The sequence below is a fragment of the Dermacentor variabilis genome, chromosome 7 (assembly GCF_050947875.1).
Source record: "Dermacentor variabilis isolate Ectoservices chromosome 7, ASM5094787v1, whole genome shotgun sequence".
Lineage (NCBI taxonomy): Eukaryota > Metazoa > Arthropoda > Arachnida > Ixodida > Ixodidae > Dermacentor > Dermacentor variabilis.
In genome coordinates this window covers 154,860,989-154,882,317 of record NC_134574.1, presented here as the reverse complement: position 1 = coordinate 154,882,317, position 21,329 = coordinate 154,860,989, and positions in this window count along the sequence as shown.

The window sequence follows — 21,329 nt, the reverse complement described above, 5'->3', positions numbered from 1 at the left end:
GTCGTTCAACTGAGCCTCAAAGCAATGGAAAGTTTGAATGCTCGAGAATATATACATAATGTAAAAAAAAATCATGAGCCATTCCACTCCTTGAAGGTAGTTGACGAGCGAAGCTGTTTAGCACACGACCCGGTGGTGACACGTAATTTTGAACAAAGGTACAAACTTATTTATTGCCTTCATCGGTGGTCATTATCTCACTCGCAACTGCAGTCACATTCTTTGATAATGTCAAATCGATGCACGTACGCCGCTGAGTGCTCGGTTGGGCCGGATCGGTGTGGCATCGCAAGGGACATGTCTTCAACGCGGAACGCGTAAATCGCTCCCTTTTCGGTACCGACTCTTCCATATTGAAATCAGTGGCAACAGGGGTATAGTGTCATCGCAGCTAATTCACGCAAAGTGAGTAGCCATGAACCTTACGCATTGCATTCTTTGCCTGCTTACGGGGGTATGAGTCATTGATGATGACAGTTTTTGACATGCTGTTCTGCATGTTGTATGCGCGATCAGAAAGAATTTTAGCACTGTTCGCTTCACTTTGCTGAGTACTTGTAGCCTCTGCCTTACGGGGCTACGAGCCATTGCATCTTTTGCTTGCTTACAGGGGTATGAATGCTTACGGGGTATGAGCCATTGATGATGATAGTTTTTGTTCACGGAGAAAAAAAATGCACGGAACTCTAGTAATTTACACCTTCGCTGTAAAAAAAAAATTGTGCATGCTATACAAGAGCAATGCCTAAGCCCAGTTGAGTAAGGAGTCGTGGCACAGGCGACGAGTATTCGCTGCGTGAGAAGTGTGAGGCTTCCGAAGCAGCTTACGGTGATGTCACGTGCTTGCACGTTCTGAGCAGCGCTCACGTGCTGTGGCGCGTAGTGCGTGCGCTCTTTGCACGCGCACGCAAGCCTCCTCCAAGAGTGCGATATCGAATGTCCCACAACGGCCTATCTTTTGTAGCCTCCATTATTGGGTTCTGTCACAGAAAATGTTTGCTTGGCAATCCAAAATTGTCTAATTGAAACCAATCGATTACCACGTTAGACTGATCGTTCTACCTCCCCACCGTAGCTTTTATTTGTCTATTAATAGATTTTCTTACACGGTTTTATTATGTTTATTTTTTTTCTCCCCACACGAAACGTTTACGTTTCAAGCTCCAGCGTTCAAATTGTTGACTCCCTTGTTTTTATACACCTAATTACCCACCCGATGCATGGCCAATCCCCTACTGTGGGTCTGTGCGACAGCCACTCAGGACAACAACAATGGCCTTCGCCCGCTCCATACAAATGTTGCGCATTGAGTGCGCATTGAGTGCGCATTTCGGCGCGCAGCAAACAGCAGCGCACGATGTTTGTCGAGGACGCGCACCAGCGACTAGCCCCGTTCCATCGCAGCGGCGGAACTGGACAATCGAAGCGACCGGTCGTCGCCGTACGTGAACACTGGCGGGAGCGCATGCGTGCCACGATAAAGTTTGGCACACCGGCTCCGCTATTGAAGACAAGCTCCCTACTAAACCCGCCGCGGTTGCTCAGTGGCTATGGTGTTGGGCTGCTGAGCACGAGGTGGCGGGATCGAATCCCGGCCACGGCGGCCGCATTTCGAGGGCGTCGAAAACACCCGTGCTCTTAGATTCAGGTGCACGTTAAAGAACCCCCAGGTGGTCGAAATTTCCGGAGTCCTCCACTACGGCGTGCATCGTAATCAGAACGTGGTTTTGGCACGTACAACCCCATAATTTAATTTTCAAAATTTTTCAGCTGCCAACTAAGTACTTCCGAGTGACGACACGGATGACGTCAATTAAATTTTATTCGGATATTTTGAAGACACGGAGGCTCAGGGAGGTTTCCTGATGCGCAGCCACGTGATCCGGTTGAACAGTCATAGACGAAGGCGCTGCCTTAGTGCCGTGGCGCCCATGGGCGAACAACGTCGTTGCCGACGCGTCTAGGACAGTGTTTCGGAAACTGAGGTTCATTAACCCCAAATGGGTTAGGAAGCTTTTTTTTTTTTGCGCGGGGTGTTGGAGGGTCCATTATCATTATCACCAATCATCACCAATGCCATCAATGTATTTCACCAACCTTTGAACGTCAAGCTTTAAACTGTCCACTTCCGTCTTCGCACTACTTCGTTTGTCGGTGTGAGACGACAAAATTTTGTCAGGAAGGCAGCCGAAGAAATGCTGTCGCATTTAAAGGCCGCGCATTAAAGGCTAAACCACGTCCGTTTGAATAAAGTACATTATTAAATCAATCCTTGTTAGGAAACATTAACAAACATTTTTGGTAACTCCCCCTGCCGCTGTTAATGTTTTTTAGTAAATTGTTATGTAAATGCATCAGCGTCACTGAAAAATGTAAATTTCCAGAAGGCTTATTTATAAGGGGTAGGGTTATGGTAGGTTTGGCACTACTAAAAGGGAGGGGAGGGGGGTCACGTACTGAAAGTGTTTAGATGCAGTTGTGCAGGAAGTTTGAGCGCACACGCACTGTTACTCGCACTCTTGTTTTTACTTGCTCGTTTCAGCTGCTTTGACGTTATCGATTAGCTTCACTAGGGTGGCGGTCTGGGAGACTTGGTTCACCATGACGTTTTCTTGGTATTATAACACCACAGAGAATAAGTTGCATCGATGATGCTCTAGCTCTTGTTTCTTCTTGTTCTTTCTTAATTTTTCGATGACTCATTCTCACTTGCGGTAATGTCAAGGATGAACGAGTCAAGAATGTTGAAAATGAATCACTCATAAATTAGTTGCGTTAACCATGCCTGCATCTCCTGTTTCTTCTTGTTCCGTCTTATCTTTATTCCCCCCTGACTCATTCTCATTTGCGGTAATGTCAAGAATGAATCAGTCGGAAATGTTAAAAATGAATCACTCAAAGAACAAACTGCGTTGTACTGTGCCTGCAGCTCTTTCTTCTTTGTCTGTCCTTTCTCTTTTTTTTTTTCTCTTTCGTCTCATTCCGAGTTGCGAGAATGTCAAGAAAACGTTACCGATAACTACACGTGCCGATTGCTGCTATAGAGCGTGCGTTCGCATTGGGGGCTTTTGGGTGGAAGTAGATCGTGCTCTGCTTTCCGCTCGGCGTGCGTGTGGTCTACGTTCGAGGAGGAAGAGGAGGAGGAGGAGGCACGGTCCGCCTCCGAAAGGTCGCCCTGCACCTGGCGTCCCCGCGTGCACGAAGTGATCGGGCAGGAATCAAGCCGGCGTGCAGCTGGCGCTAGAACGCGGGAGGCGCGAATGGGCCGAGCCACAACAGGCGGGGATGGATCACGTGCTCTTCGCATGGGGGAGGGTGGGGGGAGGGGATCCGTCGTGCGCAGGCATGCGACCTTGTCTTTCAGCAGTCCACCGCTTGGGGCGGTCGCATCACACACGCGGCGCACCCCGAGAAACATCGTGTGTGTATTATAAGCGCAGGCAGATCTGCCAAGTGGAGCGTATACTTGCATCCTCTTACCCCGTATAACTTGCGCGAAACGATATTAAACGTGCGCGTCGCCCGTGTATACCTGACGCGGCCAAAAAAATTAATCCGGGGCACCTCAATACGACTCCCATTTCTGGCCCTTGCACCATTAAACACCACACATCGAGCGACAAAAAAAAAAAATGAATCCCGAGTCCCCCACTACGGCATGTCTCATAATCAGATGGATGGTTCTGGCACGTAAAATACCCAGAATTTAATTAAATTCGATTCGTTTTCGCCGCTATTCGATCCGCATTCGATTCGGCCCCAACACTCGCCATTCGCGCAGGCATATACTAATACGTTCACTCCAGTTGGACTGACCGCAGCTGTCTCGAACCGCGACTGTACACTGTAAAACAGTTTACATCCTTAAATGTGAGCTAGAGTGTAATTCGGTCGATGACTCGCACCATTACACACGCAGAAGGTAGTAAGGGTGTGAGTTATAAACCGAATCGCACCCTCATTCACTTTTAAGGGTGCAAATTATTTTACAGTGTACAGCTGCCGGCACTGCGGCTTACACGTGATCGAGAACATCGCTTCACATGCAGCGCGGGTGAATCGTGCCCCCAGATCGGTGGCTGCACGGGCTGCAGCGCAGGGTCACAACCACAGGCCGGCAAACTCACTCAAGTCGGCTCACTCAGACTGGAACCGACCTGCGATTCTGTGAGTTCGGGCGAGTCCGGCTGGCTTATAATTCTGGTGAGCCTGATCGAACCTGGCTTTATTGCGAGAGGAAGTGAACAAAGTATGTAACAGCAGAGATGGAGATGATGGGAGTCGCCGCATAATGTCACTGCTGGACATTCAGAGCTGCAAGGCAAACCAGAAACACGTTTTCAGTACGCGTCAATGTCTGAAAAAAAAAGAAAAAAAAGAATGGAGGATGTAACGACACGAAGAAAGCGCTGCAGTGCTGAACAGTGGCGCACGAACCAGCACTGGGAATTAAAGGTAACTTTTCTTGATTCGATTCAGAACTTTTGCAACGCTCGCATACGCGTCCGCAAACAACGTACATAGAAAGCACACTCACGTGCGGTTATACTTCGTTGCCTGCCATTTCCTGAGTATTGCGACGCCAGAACGTAGGTTTTATTTTTCGTAATACAATAGGTGTACCAGGTTCGTAGATAAGAGCGGCATAAGACACGGTGTTGTGTTTGTACAAGTCGAGCTAGTGAGCTGCTAGATAAAGCAGAGATAGCGAGCTAGGTAAGGTCGAGGACGGACTCAAAACGGCTCGAATGCATTCTAAGATCAACAATTAGACGGTTAATTAACTGACACGGATATATTAATTAGGCACGTAACTGCGCATATTATTTAACTACAGGTTCTCAATTTGGCACACGAATGGCACATACATAAACGCAAGCGGCATCGTCGTACAGGGCCTGTGCCCCCCCCCCCATACCCCCATCTTCCCGCTATGTCCCGGTTCATTGTTAAACGGAATACAACAGGCGCGAATTTTCCCTTTGGCAAGTTCACAGCCGTCGAACTTTACAACAGAAGATTTCATTTTTAAGGGGGGGGGGAGGTGCTGATGGCACTGGAACCTTTCTAATACGTCAGTGCAGTGCATTGGCCATAGCTTTAAGCCGGCATCGTGCACCTGTAGAGCTATTCATCTTGGGTACTTATAGGTGCGAACACACACAAGAAACAAGGAAGGGGACGCTCTGTCCCGTCTCCTTCCTTGTTTCTTGTGTGTGTTCGCGCCTAGTACCCAAGATGAATTGCGACCAACTCGCCCGACAAGACGTCCTTTTAAGCTGTAGAGCTAGCCAAGTGAGAGGAGTCACAGTGGGGTGTTCCCTTTAACAGTGTACCGCAGTTTAGTATAGTGTAGCTGCGCTACGCTCGGCGACAATGGATGCAGATCGGCGACAATGGGTACCTTGCGAGCGCATCCTGGGCACGGACACGAGCAACACCAGACCCAGCAGGAGCACGGCCGTGATGATGGCGTAGCCGGCCACCTCCTGCACGCTGGGACACTTGTACGACAACGGGTCACTCCAGTACGGCTGCCGCTGCCGCTTCATCTCCAGCACGTAGTTGGTGTGCGCCGGCTCGCCGGGTGACAGCGACGCCTTCTTGCCGCCGGGCTTGGGGGCCTCGGGTCCCTTGGCCTTGTTGCGCGCCGGCTCCGACTGCGACGACGGCAGGACGGCCGAGGCACCGCCTTGACCCAGCTTGTCCGGTGGGGATTCCTTCGGCGTTTCCGGAAGTTTCTTCTCTTCTTTGCTGGGCGCACTTGCGGAGCTGGGCTTCCTCGGGGCCTCGGTAGCGCCCTCGGGCGTCTTCAGCGGTTCGGCGCCACGCGAGAAGAGCGCATCGATGGCAGCCATCTGCAGGGCGGCCGACTGCGCGGCCGCTTGCGCAAAGCCCCCGCCGGGCCGAATGACCGCCGGGGCCATGGTCGCCGCCCTGCCGCGTTCGTCCATCTCCTCGTAGAATTCGTGCTTGAACGACTCTTCAGTCTGGAGCACGCGCGGTGCGGCGATAGGAGGCGCCGGATGCGCTTTCCCAGCATCGGCTGCCGGAGGAGGAGGCTCCGTCTTCTTGGACTTCGCACCTGCCGGCTCTGCTGGCGGTGCAACGGCATTTGCCTCTGGCTTATCCTTGAAGGACACCTCGCTCTTCTTCTTATCCGGGGTGTGTTCCAGTGACTTGGCTGAACTGCCTCGGCTTCGTGGACGTGGTTCAACGAGCCGCAAGACGAAGGACGGTTGCATCTCGGGTGGAGCTTCTTTCGACCCGGCCGAAGGACTGTGTTTTCCGGGGCCTTTGGAGCGGACTGAGGCACGCGACGACGAAGACTGCTCGCGACCGTGCGTTATGCGTATAGACCAGTCGGGCGTATTGTCGAATCCGTGCGAGGGTGGTCTACCGAAGCCTGCCGCCATTGCTTGCCCTTGTCCCGCGCCGGGTGGCCCGCAGCTTCCTTGCAAGCCTACGGGCACAGAAGGTGGCGTGGGCATTCTCGTCGGCGGCCGCGAGATTAACTGTGCGGCCGTTGCTTGTTTAGAACTGCTGGGGCCGTACAAATACTGGACCGACCAGTTCGTTTCACCGGCGCCTGCCGGTGACTGCTGGACACTCGAGACCGGAGGCGTTCTCTCGCGCGAGCTCGCGGACTTGTGCGGGCCAGGTGCGCCAGGTCTATCTACCGCCAGTTGTGCAGGCAACGCAGAATTAGAAGGAGAGTATTTAATAACCCACCGAGGACCACCTTCCTCCTCGAAGTACAGCTCCTGTGGCATCGGCGAGGCTTGCACTGGCAGGGGCTCTCGGGATCGGGTGGCTGAGTGCTCTCGCGACTGTGTGGCCGCAAGCCCGTGTGGTCCATTGAGTTTGTACTCGTCTCTCTTGAGGGCGCGCTCTTTTTTCGCTAACCAGATCTGAAAACTACTGCCTTGGTTGTCCTGTCTCGTGTCCTTGCGTCCCATTTGGCCTTCGTCCTGCTTGTCTCCGCTCCGCGAGGAGAACCAGTTGTAGATATTTGAAAGTATGCTTCCTCCAGAGGCAGGCTTTGCCTCTTCTTGGCTTTTCTCGGCTACGTCTTCGGAGCTGCCGTTCCGCCGTCGGAACTTTGGCTTCGGTGGCAGCGGAGGATAGCCGATAGGCGGCGGTGGCATCACAGGAGGCGGTGGCATCACAGGCGGAGGCGGTAATGGTGCAACGACATCTGGCGACCTTCTCCGAGGCGACGATTTCTTGTACGGTCGGGGCGCTTCGTCACACGAGGATCTGCACAGGTCACAAACGGAACTGCAGCAGCTCTTGGACTTCTTTGCGCCAGCCGCCTTCTCGGAAGACGGTTGCTGTTCTGATCCTCCGAAAAGGTTGCACACGGACTGCCAACATGATGACGGGGGGACTTCGCTGACGGTGTCGCGGGACGACTTCTTTGACTTTTTGCCGGGAAACTGTCCCGCGGAACGGACGCGCCTCTCTGCGGTCGAGGAAGGAGCCAGGGACGATGTCGCCGTGTCGTAGGAAGTGGAGCGGTGCATCTCCGTTCGAGACCAACGCCTCTGCGTTCTCCGGGCTCCAGGGAAACCGACCCTTATCTTTGCCAAGAGGGCGTTGTCTGTGTCGGTGTCTGCTTCGGCGCCGCTGAGCACAATGTCCGGCGACGGCGTGCTGCGCTCCTCCGAGTGATGTCTCCGCTGTCGTCTATCCGTCAAGGGACTTGACCTGCCGCTATGTTTGGGGCTGGGTGCTGTCTTTGCGGACGCTCGAGGTGGGGACCCACCACGGCTGCGCTTGTCTGTGTAGAAGACCTTTCGGGCGGGACTTCCGCGCGGGCTAGGCTGACTAGACTTTTTTTGGTGCGTCTCCCACGCAAAGCCAGGCTCAGGTTCGGCTTCTCTGTTAGGACTTCCGCGCGGGCTAGGCTGGGTAGCCTTCTTTCGGCGCGTCTCCAACGTGGCGTCAGGAGACATGGGTTCTCTGTCAGGACTACCGCGCGAACTAGACTGAGTAGGCTTTTTCCGCCGCGTCACGCACGCGAAGCCAGCAGGCGAGGCTTCGCTGCCAGGACTGCCGTGCGAACTAGACCGCGGAGACTTCTTTCGGCGCGTCGCCCACGTGAATCTGGAAGGCACGGCTTCGCTGCTGGACACGCCTGGGATGGCGATCTTCTCGCTCCCCTCTGACAGTTTCCCCTTCGACGAAGCGCGACTGGCGGAGCTCCCTTCCGTCTGCGTGTCCACGGAGCGAACCGGGCGTGCCTCCCGTGGCACTCTCAACTGGACACCTTTCCTACTTTTGCTTGTTCGTGACCACGAGAACCAACTCTGAGGCTCGGTGTCGCATTCGTCAGGACTGGAGTTTTCTTCCACCTTCGCGACGAAGATATTGCGCAGTTTTCCGTCTCTGCGCTTGGCCCCACTGCCCGTCTTCTCCTTTGGCGGCTTCTTTCTTTCGGTTTCCTTTCTTTTGCTCATCTCGTTCTGCTCCCACCTCGCGTCTTGCTCCTGGATGGCCTTCTCAATTTCCACCATCTGCTCCTGAACTCGTTTCTCCAACTTTGCCACGGGGTCCTCCTCGCTTGCCGACCTCCGCGACGAAACAGCGTGTGCACTCGGTGCGACGGATTGGTTGCCTCTGGTTTCGTTCGGCGGAGACTGCGTGGACGTGGCATTTAAGGGCATAAGAACGGGACTGAGCTCGTTCTCCGAGTTCATCACGTACCCCACCGTGAAGGTGGTGCCCACAGACGGCGGTGGAAGCGGAGAACGGGCGCGCTTGCGTCTTCGCTCGCGGTGGCAGCAGTGCGAATCGCGCCTCTTCGGCTGCTCTTCCGAGCTCTCCTCTGGTCGCGAGAAGGCCCCCTTGAAGCAGGATGATAGTGGACAAGCCGTGGCTCGCTCTGAAGAACTTTGTGCGCGAGCAGCAGGTGGCGAAGCTGGCGGCCCGACACTCTGCGGAGGGCTTGTTGCCGGCATTTGTCCATAGTATGCCATCTGGACTGCAGCTGGAGGCGTCATTTGGGCCGTCTGCCCCAGGAAATTGGTGGCAGAAACTGGCACTGCTGTTGGGGCCGCCAGTTCTGGGCGGAAGTTGGGCATGTAAGGGGGACAGACGAAATTTTGATTAACGTAACCAGGGTAGGACGGGCTTGTGCCAAAGTTTGGCGACAAGAACGACGCTTCCACGTTTCGTGCGTGGTCCGGCGGTCCTCCTCCCGGCACCCAGGGTTGCTGGACTGTTTCAGTCTGCGTTCTCACGCGCGTGTAGCTGGCGTTCCTTGTTTCGCTGTTACTGTCGTCTATGTCCACGTGTGCTTTGACTCTCGGGGTTATGACATTGGGGCGGCCCGTCTCCGTTGTCGTCGGCGCCATGCAGCGTGCGCTACCACCGCGCTCCTCCGTCTGCACTGTCTTCGTAGACGTCATCTTTTTCTCCGATGGTCGTTTCCTATAAACTGCCGGAGAGCGTACGCTCGGCGCACGCGGTTCGTTGGCGTTCTCGTGACTCTCGAACGTGCTCACGCTTTCTACACGAAGAACTGCTTTCTTCCTCCTCGTCCGGTACTCCTGATCTGGTATCCACCAGCCTCTTGCTTCGCTAGTCGGAGACGCAGGCACGGTATCTACGAATGGGGCGGGCACGGGCTCGAACGCCGGATTCTCGTAGCAACCACCATGCCACGAGTTAACAATGCTGGGAACATACGTGTTTCCGCAGTACTGACTCTGCAAATTTGTTGGGGTGTAAGGCCGTTGCTGAAATGCATGCGTCATCCTGCGGGCGGGAGACACGCTTCGTCTAGCGCGTGGACTCGAGCACAATCCATAAGCTTGACCCACTCTGATGTTCTGTTGCTCCGATACTGTGGTTCTCGGCCCTACGTACGGAACGTCGTGCTGTCGGTAGACGTCCTCGACGCGACGACTTTTTCTCGTCGCACCTGCTGTGGAAAGCCTCAGTCCGCCGTACGGAAGCTGTCCGCGCGCGAATTCGGGCGATCTGCGCCGAACCAACGGCATTCGAGGAACCCCACCGGTTGCCGGCGCGACGATCGCTTCGACACCAGGATTTCTCGGGTAAGGCACGCGTAATTGAGGCTTAGGGGCACTGAATGTGGCTTGAAAAGAACCACATTTCGTGGCACCGAGTTCTTGGTACACGGGAGGCTCACAATAGCGGCCGTAAGGCAACCAATCCTCGGCATCAGCGTGATAGCCTAATTGCCCCCTGTAAGGTGGCCCCAAGACTTGCTCGGCGCTTCCGGTACCTGGTGCTGCCATCGAGCCGTTTGGACCCAATGGGTTTTGCTGATCTGCAAGAAAATTGCTATTATCTTCGTTGAAATGCAGCTGGCTACCTATTGCAGCTGTGCGAGCGAAGTGCTTATTTGCAAAGTTTGACCCCAAAGCATCACCAGTGTTTCGTAATATCCCGTTGGGTGCTGGAATGCCGAGGGCACTTGCAGGACCCGCGGATGTCTCAGACTTGGTGTGGAACTGCGCCGCTTGGTTAACGTGAACACCGTCTACCTCCAACGAACTGCTGGACGACACGCTAACAGCTCCAAGCCTTGACATAGCAAGCGCGGGTAATGGCGACTCAGCTTCGCTGGAATTGTGTGCTGTCTCGTAGGCAGTTTCAAAGTCCATCATTGAGTGGGCAGAAGGGAAGGTCGTGGCGCTCTGTCCCCGGTGTCCTTGAAACTCTACGGAAGAAGGGTACTGAGCGGCGCCCGGAACCCAGTGTGACACTGCAGTGTTCTCCAAAAATCGGACTGTACTTGCCCTGTTTCGCGGTGACTCCGATGAGGAACCGACCAAATTCAGCGGGTCTTGAAGTCTCTCCTCGTAAAAGCTACCTATTGGTTGCCCGGGCTGGTTCGAACTGTTGTACGTGGCGGGATTAGAATTGTCGAATGAGCTTGACCCTTCGTTGGAGCCAAACAGTTCCCTGGAAGGTGTAACTTTAAGCGTCCGCCGAGCATTTCTTCGCAGGACGATTCCGTCGACGTCGATATCTGTGGTGCTCTCTTCTTCATCGATAACGGAAAGTAACGGTCGCGTCGTGCTTTGTAGCGTTTCGCTAGAAACATTCAGCTTCGATCTGCCGGCTGCGTTGCTCTCTGTGTGTAGATCACCGACAAAAACGCATCGGCTGCTTCCTCCATTTTCATTTTGCGGTAGGTTTTGTATGATGAGGCCTTCCATGGTTGACGGTGGAAGTACTCCGGACGATCTACTGGAACGCGGCACCAAGTGGCTGACGCTCCTGACTGGGAGAAATTCCCCAGATCTCCTTTCCGCAAAACCATACGCAGTTCTTGAAGATTGACGACTTGCGTCATTGCCCGAGGCCTCCTGAGGTACTGCCGTTTCAGACGCTCGAAACCTGTCTTTCGAAGAGGGCAAGTTCTGCACGTCTCTGTCAGTGAGGCCGATTGTTGTCGCTGAAAAACCAAACTCTCGTCTAACCTCGTGACTTGGGCTGATGCAGTCATGCAGGCTCTGCTTGGAGGACGACTTGAAGTCAGGCTGGCTGTGTTTGGAACGATTAATACTGGGGCGCTTGTCCAGGGACTGGCTAGATGCTATAGCTTGACGATCCTTGTCCGTGAGGCCGATAGTCGTCGCAGAAAAGCCGAATTCAGACAACCGGCTCGTGGATCGCGTGCGGTCACGTGACAAACGATTGCCGCTCCGACGCTTGTCCAAGGAGTGGCTAGATGCTATAGCACGACGGTCACTGTCCGTGAGGCCGAAAGTCGTCGCCGAAAGGCCGAACTCAGACAACCGGCTCGTGGGGGGCAGGTGGACACGCGACGAGGACGGCATGCCCGATTCGCGCACGGGCGGCAGGGCTTGGCGCTCTTTTTCGCTGAAGCCAACTGTCGTGGCCGAAAAGAGGAATTCTTCCCTCAGCCCTGAGCGGGCGCTGGCCCTTGATATCCTGTCCAATCGTTCCGACGAAGCAACGTACCGTACAGTTTTGGCTTCTCCCAAGCGGCGACTGCGAGACGATGCGATCGCGGTACCCGCCGGTTCGTCGCTCTCGTCGACTGACAACTGGCGCAGGAAAGGGCCGCCGGCCTGGTTGTCTCCCAAGCCGCACTGACTCGACAGAGGACCATCCTGATCGCTACGCGCGACGCTCAATACCTTGGTCAAGCATCCCAGGCTAGGAACGTTCTCTTCGGGAACTACGGCAGCGCAGAATGTTTCCCTGCCAGCGACGCGTTCGCGTTCGACGTTCTCCAGCGACGGTGGCACTCGGTCTGCCGGTTGACCCTCGGGCGCCGGAGGCTCCGCCGGAGCGGGTGCCTGACTCTTTGCGTCATCGCCACCCTGTTCCGTCGTCGCCGTAGCCGCGGGGCTCGACAGAGGCCCCATGTGCGGCGGATAGTTGGCGTCTTCTCCTTCCGATGGCGGCGCCATGTTGCGCACCCGATGGGGGTTGCCGACGGCGGCCATCGTGAAATCGTGAACGAGGTTCGCCTTGCTGGACGGGGCGGTGAGGATTTGCCCTTCCAGGTGGATGCTGGCGCGACTCCTGGACGGGGTGACGCCCACCTCGAACTCCTCCTTGCCCTCCAACGACTGGTGTCCGGTCGCCCTCACGCGGATGTTCACGTCACCCAGCGACTCCTTGGGTCTCGGCTCGAAGATCGAAGAGCCCGACTGCGTCTCCGCCAGGGCCCCCGCCGTCGTAGTCGTGGCGTCGTTCCGCGCGGCCGCGGGACTCGTGGAAGCTAGCACGTTGATCTTGGAGCGGACTGCTTTGGCCGCCACGGCCGCTCCTCCTGCGTTGGCTGCGTCTCCGTCTCGTCGTGCTGCGTCATCGTGCGCCGCGTCGCCCGAGGCTTCCGCTGCTGTCGCCGCGTTGGGAAGCGGGCCGCCGGCGGCGCTTTCCGTCCTGCTCGAGACCCAGTGCACCTTGACCGAGCCCGTAGGCGATCCGGTCACCTGACGCGTTTCGAAGGACCACTGGCCGGAAACTGCGGGACGAACGGCCGTGTACTTGTGGCACTGCTTGCGGGAGAAGTCCCTCGCCTCTTCGATTTGGATCGCGATCGAGCCAGCGGCGCTCGACGAAGCGCGTTTCGCGACGGGGACGCTCTTGTCGTCGCGGTCGGCCTGCGACGAGGTGACAAGACGTGAGGATCGGCCCGAGAGGTAGCGTGTATATCTATACAGGAAGTGAGAAGCCCCGGGACGTTAGAAGAATTATTCCTGGGCATTGACGTGACAGCTACGTTAGCGGACTAACCCCAGTCGCACGGGCACTTTGAAAGTCCTTTGAACGAAAGATCCTTTATTTCAAAGAAGAATGCGCACTGTCACACAGGCACAGCAAATGGGCCCTACTGGAAGGGAGCTTTGAGTCGAAGGAGTGCGCGTTCGTCCTTTGAAACCTCGAGGGAATACTCTCGAGCCTAGAAGGCATCCGACAGCAGGAAAAAAAAATCTCTAAAAATATGGAAGTTCAATTTTTACCTCTTCAGCACAAGCTTATAAGTACTGAATACTATTACGAAAGTACTAAACACATGGTGGCCATCATTACAAGAAATACGTCTGTATTTGGTAAAGTAATGCTTTTACTGCGCGTACATATTGTTTTGATGTTTCTATGTATTAGGAAAAATAAATATTGTTGAAAGAAATATGACAAATTTATTATAAGACGCATTTGGGCCATGTTTCTTATTACTTTCGAGGCGATGCCAGCGCTAGGAATACGTTGCGGTTTCTGTTAAAAGCTTCAACGGAGACAATCTGGAGACCGTGTAGCACCGACACATATCCCTTGAACTAATGTGCCTTTGAAAGCTCAATGCTCCTTAACTTCAAAGGACCTTCAAAGGACAAAGGAGACACGCAGATGTGGGGAATATAATTGATGTCGCAGTGAGTTCAGCACCACATGTATAGATGAAGTTTGCTGTTCTGCTTTCTTTTCCTTCGATTTTTTATGTGCCTATACGCATAAAGACATTTCGCTTGGGTTGAGGAAACATTTACATTGGGCAACAAAACAGATGAAAAGATCAGACGAGGACGATGGACCTGTATGCACATTACGGGTGGTAACGTTAAAAATTCACACTTTCGTTACATGTACCGACATAGTACTATGCAGCGTATTGAATGTCTTTGGACACATTAAAGCGCGCTTGATTCTCTCTGAAGAAAAAGTTGGTGCTTTATTTTATTTGCAACATACTGCAGTGCGAAGACCAAGCAGGGGGACAACAAGACAGTATAAGACAGAAGACAAAGAATACGGTCGATAATGTACGCATTCAACAGCAGGCAAGGGTACAAAATTATTATTGGGGACCCCCCAGCCCTCTACACCGCCCCCCCCCCTACCCAACTGCACTGCAACAACGAAAACACATTTCATGAGCTTATTAGTAAAACGCGAAGTATTGAAGGCTTTAATTGCATTAAATTTAATTCTTTTCGTGTAGCTCACCGGAAGACAACGAAACGTTTTCTAATTACCGTAACTACGTACTCCATGTATGATACCTTTTTTTTTTTTTCTATACAGGTGGCAGAAATATGTTTGCGACGCGCTCGTCCTCAGCTTGGCCGGAAGGCTCCGCCCCGCGACGTTGATCCCCAAGTGCCCACCTGATTGCTTCTCTCTGCTTGGCCACCGGACGCCTCATCGTCTGTGTCGCAGCTGCCTGTACGCGAGGTGATCGCAGGTTGCGCGCATGGACAAACACGCCTTGTCGACGGTCACTTCGTTGCCGAGGTGAGATACGAGCTGTACCCCATAACGGGAATTATTTTCCGCTACTTGGATTCACGAGTCGGGAAATATTGTAGCCGTTTTAACGTATAGCAGTGAGACGCGCACCTCTGCGGACTGTGCGATGACGTGCGGAACGCGCCGTGTCCGCCGATTAGTTCAAGTGCCTGCAAAGCGGAGGTTCCCGCGACCGAGCCTTTACTTCCATCCTGCCGTTTTCCTTTACTTCTTTCTTCCTTCGACATTCGCGCTAGAATAAACAATCTTATCATACCGCGGGAACTTGCCAGAAGCTGAGCTAAGGCTGCGTTTTGCAAGTTCTAGGCCCAAGGCCTGTAACGACTTTGAGGTGGTCCCGTAACGCTCGTCACCCGTTTCGTGACAGAGCGTTGCCAGCTCGTGTTGCGACTCAGGTGGTCCCGTAGCGCGATCGTCACCCGTTTCGTGACAGAGCGTTGGTAGCGAAGACTCCGAGTCAGGCGTCGGTGAGAATAACAAAAGGGACTTTATACACTATATACAGGTCATTATACAGGACAAGATCGGATCGGCACGGGGGCCGAGAGCTAACAGCAAACGCGACTGTTCCCGCACGGCGACGTCCGGTGAGACTCCAACGCGTGACACATCTCACTCCACTCGAGAGCGGCACTCGGCTCCCGGTGGGTCGGTGGATCCGGTTCTCCAGGCGGCGGCGTCGGGGCTTATAAAGCCCCGAGAAATGATTGTTACTCAAACGGCCCAATACAAAGCCAGCACTCGACGGTCGTCCGAGAGGTCCAACCAGCGACCGCGCTGGCCACCCGCTTCAAAGTTGCCGTGCGCGGTGACCTCCAGGGAAAAGGAAATACTGCGCCGGGCTGTCTAGCACTTTGTTGCACGTTTGGACATGTCGCTTGCCGATGCTTCTCCTCAGGACTCCGCTGCCTGACGGCTCAGCATCTTGACTTGTCAAGGGAGAGTTTAGTGCGCTGTGCCTTTCGGCGCAGCTCCGGGTTTGTCCAAAGGGCGTTCGCAGGATAAATTCTGCATCTCGTAGATTCGGATTCCGGGCTGGTGGTACGGGCACAACAGGCCCTGTGCAACAATCTGCGTGCGTATCACAAGAGTCCACATCCGGGGCTTCGTTCCAGCTCAGACCACGCCCCCCCTCCCCCGGGTGTCGAGCAGCGCGCGACCGCACATCCCTCCATCTCTGAGGCCATGCTTTATTACGCACGCGCAGAAGGCTCACCGTGCGAGCGACGGGTCGCGGCGCCTCGTTCGTCCCTCCGAGCAGCCCCACGTCGGTGGCCGCCAGTGGCGGGGGCCCGGCGCCATCGAAGCTCAGGTCGGAGCAGGCGTAATCCGAGAGCTGGGGCCAGCCTGAAACGGGCAGACGCCGTGCCTCAACGGGAAGTGCGCTTGGAACAGCGTCTCCCGAGTTGTCGTGGCATACGAACGGGACGCATGGTAAAAGAAAATTAAATTAGGCTTTAGGGTTTTACGTCCCAAAACAACGATCTCATTATAACGTGCACCCAATGCACGATATACACGAGCGTTTTTGCATTCCACCTCCGCGATGGGGATCGAACCCACGACCTCAGGGTCAGCAGCGCTACACCATAGACACTGGGTTTACTTATTTTCTGTTTATTATTATTATTGTAGCCACTGGGGCTACACCACGGCGCGTCATGACGCAAGGTATAGGCAACCTGCGCAGTGTGCACGAAGGCTCCCACGCAAGGCAGAGCCACATATAATAGTTACACATACCCTTCAGGCGCTAATTATTTCTGTCAATTGAAAAATTTAGTTTCGCATATACTAGTTACACATACCCTTCAGGCGCTAATTAATTCTGTCAGTTGAAAAATTTAGTTTCGCATATGCTAGTTACACATACCCTTCAGGCGCTAATTAATTCTGTCAATTGAAAAATTTAGTTTCGCATATACTAGTTACACATAACCCTTCAGGCGCTAATTAATTCTGTCAATTGAAAAATTTTGTTTCGCATATACTAGTTACACACATACCCTTCAGGCGCTAATTAATTCTGTCAATTGAAAAATTTTGTTTCGCATATACTAGTTACACATACCCTTCAGGCGCTAATTAATTCTGTCAATTGAAAAATTTAGTTTCGCATATACTAGTTACACATACCCTTCAGGCGCTAATTAATTCTGTCAATTGAAAAATTTTGTTTCGCATATACTAGTTACACATACCCTTCAGGCGCTAATTAATTCTGTCAATTGAAAAATTTAGTTTCGCATATACTAGTTACACATATACCCTTCAGGCGCTAATTAATTCTGTCAATTGAAAAATTTTAGTTTTACCACATTAGTCATCTTCACAATCGTGAAAGACGTACAGCTGCAGAAACGGTTTGAGAACTTTTTTTTTTTTTTTTCAATTCGTCAGGGAGATTTGCTTGCCGTTCATTCCGGCGTGCACCGTGCGGGTGCCAGGCACAACTTGAAGACATTTGACAGCGCGACAGTAGACAAATGACGGCGAAAGAGGCGACAAACGAAGAGGTCTTTCGTTGTCCTTATTTCTATACGTTCGGGCTGTCAAATATTATGGATCTGCACGAACTAGCCCGGTCGCATGCCTTACAACTTCAAGAAACTGATGTAATTTCCAAGAACGAAGAGAGGTTACAGTAAGATAGATTATTGAGGCCGAAATGATCGACCGGCTGGGCACACGATGATACAGCTCACCGTCTGCTGGGGTATCGGAAAAGCAACTGCAGACGTCCTTTAGCGCCGACTTTAGGTATAGGTTGTATAGCCACGGCTGTGTGATGAGCGAATTTCCTGCGACTTCATGCCTATATATACTCCCTCTCTTGCCACCGATAAACATTTGCTGAAAGTTAGAGACAGTTAGAGCTTGCGTGTATTGCCTCCTCTGCCCGCGTCTTGGTTTTGAGCTATAATTAATCAGCAGAGAGTAATTGCCCGGAGCAGCCTCGTAGGAGAGAGGCCAGTGCTTGTTTTGCACGTTTCACCAGCGTTGTCGAAGCGCCCTTGATACCTACGATGCTGCTTATGCACTGAGAGACGAAAGTGTCGAATAGATTACCAAATATGTTTTTGTGAAGCAACGTGATTTTAATCACCTTGAACCATACCAGCAGAAGCGTGGCACCAGAAAGCTTGTGCTGCTGCACATCTGCATTCCTCAAACGCTGCCGCTTGATCGGGCGAGCGTTTGTGAATGAAATAGTTCAAGTGACCGTCGTTGCTGTCTTGTAGGGTAATTTTCTTGTTCTATTGGGTTAGAAAAAACAGGGAAAAGCGAAAGGCTCAACTTTCTTATTGCTAATTACAACTGCGTGCAGCCAACAAACAAAGAAGTCATGGAAAGCATAGGAGAAATATTGACTGTAGTTTTAGTTTGAATGCAGAAATAAAATTAAAGGTGTCGAACGGACAACTTGCACGGCTACCACTGAGATACAGCGGTAGCCGTCCCATATGGCAACTTTCTTGAGCATTAATTTGTGTTAATTTGTGCGTGCGTAGAAAACCTATATAGTCCTGAACATGTTAGCAAGCCTAACCCATGGTCATCCATGGTGGACATGGAACATGATTTCAACCACATGCGTATGGCAGTGTGTGAGCTTATGAGCTATAGGCAACCGGGCAATAAACCCTCGTATGCTACCCCATGGCAACAAGGGTGCCAAACTAGAGGCCCTGGCTACGCGATGGAATACAACATTACTGGAGAAGGAAAGATGTAACTCTACATGTAGAATAAAAGGAGCAAGTACAAATATACTACGTGAACATGGCAATTGAATTACAGATGTCTACAATATCTGTCCAATTTTATGCACTCTGTACCGTTGTCCCCCATTGTGTGCTGTGTTATTTGGCGGTTTAAAATAGTTATAATCAAACCAACAAGCACTGGCAATACGACGAGCTATGTCATGGATTGATGCTAGCATGTAAGGATGCTCGTGGAACGTGTCACGCTTGGGCAGGACGACAATCGCATGGGCGCGATCCCTCCACATGCACACAGCTCAGTGCGAAGGAGGGCCAGTACTCACAGAAACGTCTTACGTACGCTATATAATTGTTCGTAAGAGAAAGCATCGGCCAGTCCTGATACTAGACATATAATTAGGGAAGACAGCTGGCCAACGGCAAATAGCGCTTGCAAACTAAAAAGCTTGGGGAATTCGGCCTCAATTCCAGAATTCATAAAACCTTCTTACGATTGTTCGTAAGAGAAAATTTCGGCCAATCTTGATGCTGAACATATAATTAGGGAAGACAGCCAGCCATTGGCATGGAGCGATTACAAACGAAAAGCTTGGTGACTTCGGCCCCAGATGGGGAATCGATTTCGCGGTGCCCTACCTAAGATACTCTTGAAACCTAGCTGACTTCGCACCCGTACCGACATGCGTTCCAGTATTTTGATGGCTTGGTCGGGGTGCTGCGCGCGCACTGGTGAAACACGGCGTTTGAGAACAGCTTTTAAGAACGCCGCCCCCTACCGCTCTGTAGTGTCCGCGGTTTGTTCGTGCTCGTCTCTACTTCTCTCCATCTCCCCCTTCCGCTCTCTTTCTCTTTTCATTCTCCTTCACCCTTTCCCCTTGCAGGGTAGCCAACCGGATCTGCCTCCGGTTAACCTCCCTGCCTTTCCCATGCATCCCTTTCTCTCTCTTGAGAATAGCTGTTCGTGCGAAGAGAAGCCGACGACTGCGTAACACGTTCAGTGAAACTGGCCAGCCTACTTCGGGTGTGTAGCGGTTCAGAGAGGGGGGGGGGGGGGAGGGAGACAAAGTCGTGGCACTCGCATTGGGGTTGGCCACACTAGCGAAGGGGAGGCGCACCGGGCCCGGGGTCCAGCTGTGCGAGCAGCGCCGCTTCATCCTGCAACGACGCGGCGGCCGGTCTCACGCTGAGCGACACCTGGCGCCGGATGGTCACCTCGCTGCTGCCGGCCCGCTGGTCCTCGCGTTCGCCGCCTGCGTCGAGGGTGAGCACCGCGAGTTCGTAGGGCCGCGTCCTCGACTGGGCCTCGTCGGAAATTTTGGTTACTCACTCCAAATTTCTTTTATTTTTATGTTTATTTGTATATTTATTTATTTTTTGTTTTATTTATTTATTTATTTTCATTTCCTTATTTAATTCTTTTATTTGTATTTTGTGCATCGTACTTGCTTGTTTCTTGTTATATTTCCTTTTTTCGTACATTGGATCATCATGTAAGCCGAACGCACTTAGGAGCAGGAGCCCCTGTCAGGCCAAATGGCCTTTAGCTCTTGTTTACTCTTTCTGTAATGAAGAAAGAAAAATAAACTTCGAACATCAAACAAACAAGCAGCAAAACGCCCATCCAGGGAGCATTCTACCGCAAGAATCTTTAAAAAAGGGTTTGGTGTTAGTAGCCGAGATAGAAGGCAATAGAAATGCCGTTAAGCAATGGTTCGAGGAGGCCAGGCACTGTCGCCGCAATAAAGCAAAGCCAGCTAGACAGCACGAGGCATGTGCGGCCTGCTTTATTACGTCATGCTAATAGGGCCGACTGCCGTTGAATTTAATGGAAATACTGCAGAGTAGTGCTCGGCGATTTTGACGTCACCGCTTTTCGTCATGCCTGGCTTGACAAGGGAAATTTCGGCCCTGCTGGCTTGACGTCATGTATGCAGCGGAGCGTGCAGGCCTTGTGAAATAGCGGCGCAGGCTCTTTCCCGTTGCACAGTGGACTATGGCGCCAGCAAGCAACGTTCCTCCCTTGTCTTCTAACCCTACCGAAGCCGAGGGCCCACCTCCTCTTTCGTCGCAACTATATATCACCTCTCCTTTCTTTCTTCCTTCGTACCTTTAAATATTTCTTTCCTTTTGGTCTACCTTCTTTTTTTTTTTTTTTTTTTTTTTTGCACGGCGCATTTTCAGACGTGGTTCCGCGCTCCCTACCTTTCACGAGAGTATCTGAGTGCGCGCTGCTGCTGGCTATTTGTGCTCATCGGCCACATGCGTGTGACGTGAAACCGCCGCACGTGTGACGTCAGTGGCTCCGCCGACAAGAGGGCGCGGGATTTAGTTTCAAGTTTCAGCAGTTTCTACGGCACACGTGGAAGTAATACGCTGCAGACACCGTCATCGCCGCGTAATCTACGCACCGCGCTTGTCTGTTTACAATGCCTGAACCCAGCTGACGGGCCCTTCGAGGTGTCGCGCGTCTTAGCTGTCTCTTTCAACAGCGCGCTGGGCCGTGAAATCCGCTTAACTCGGCACCCTTTCCCGCCGGTGTCTGACTGCCTTTTTATTTTATAATGAACCTCGGCCCAACGGCCCGGAGGCTTCTCTGCTAGACATCTGGACACAGCACAGCAGCCTCCGTTGCAGGGCAGCCAGCAGTTGTTCAGGCGTGTTGACAATGTAACTACAGTCCCGGTGCAAAAAAAAAAAAAAAAAAAAAAAAAAAACTGCGTACCGCGACATGGAGTGACAGTGCTCTCGCCTATCAGACACGGTGCAATGGCAATAAAAATCAAAGAAGCAAGTAAGAAAAAGACTTCGGACTTATCAGCTAATTCGATTCCAAAC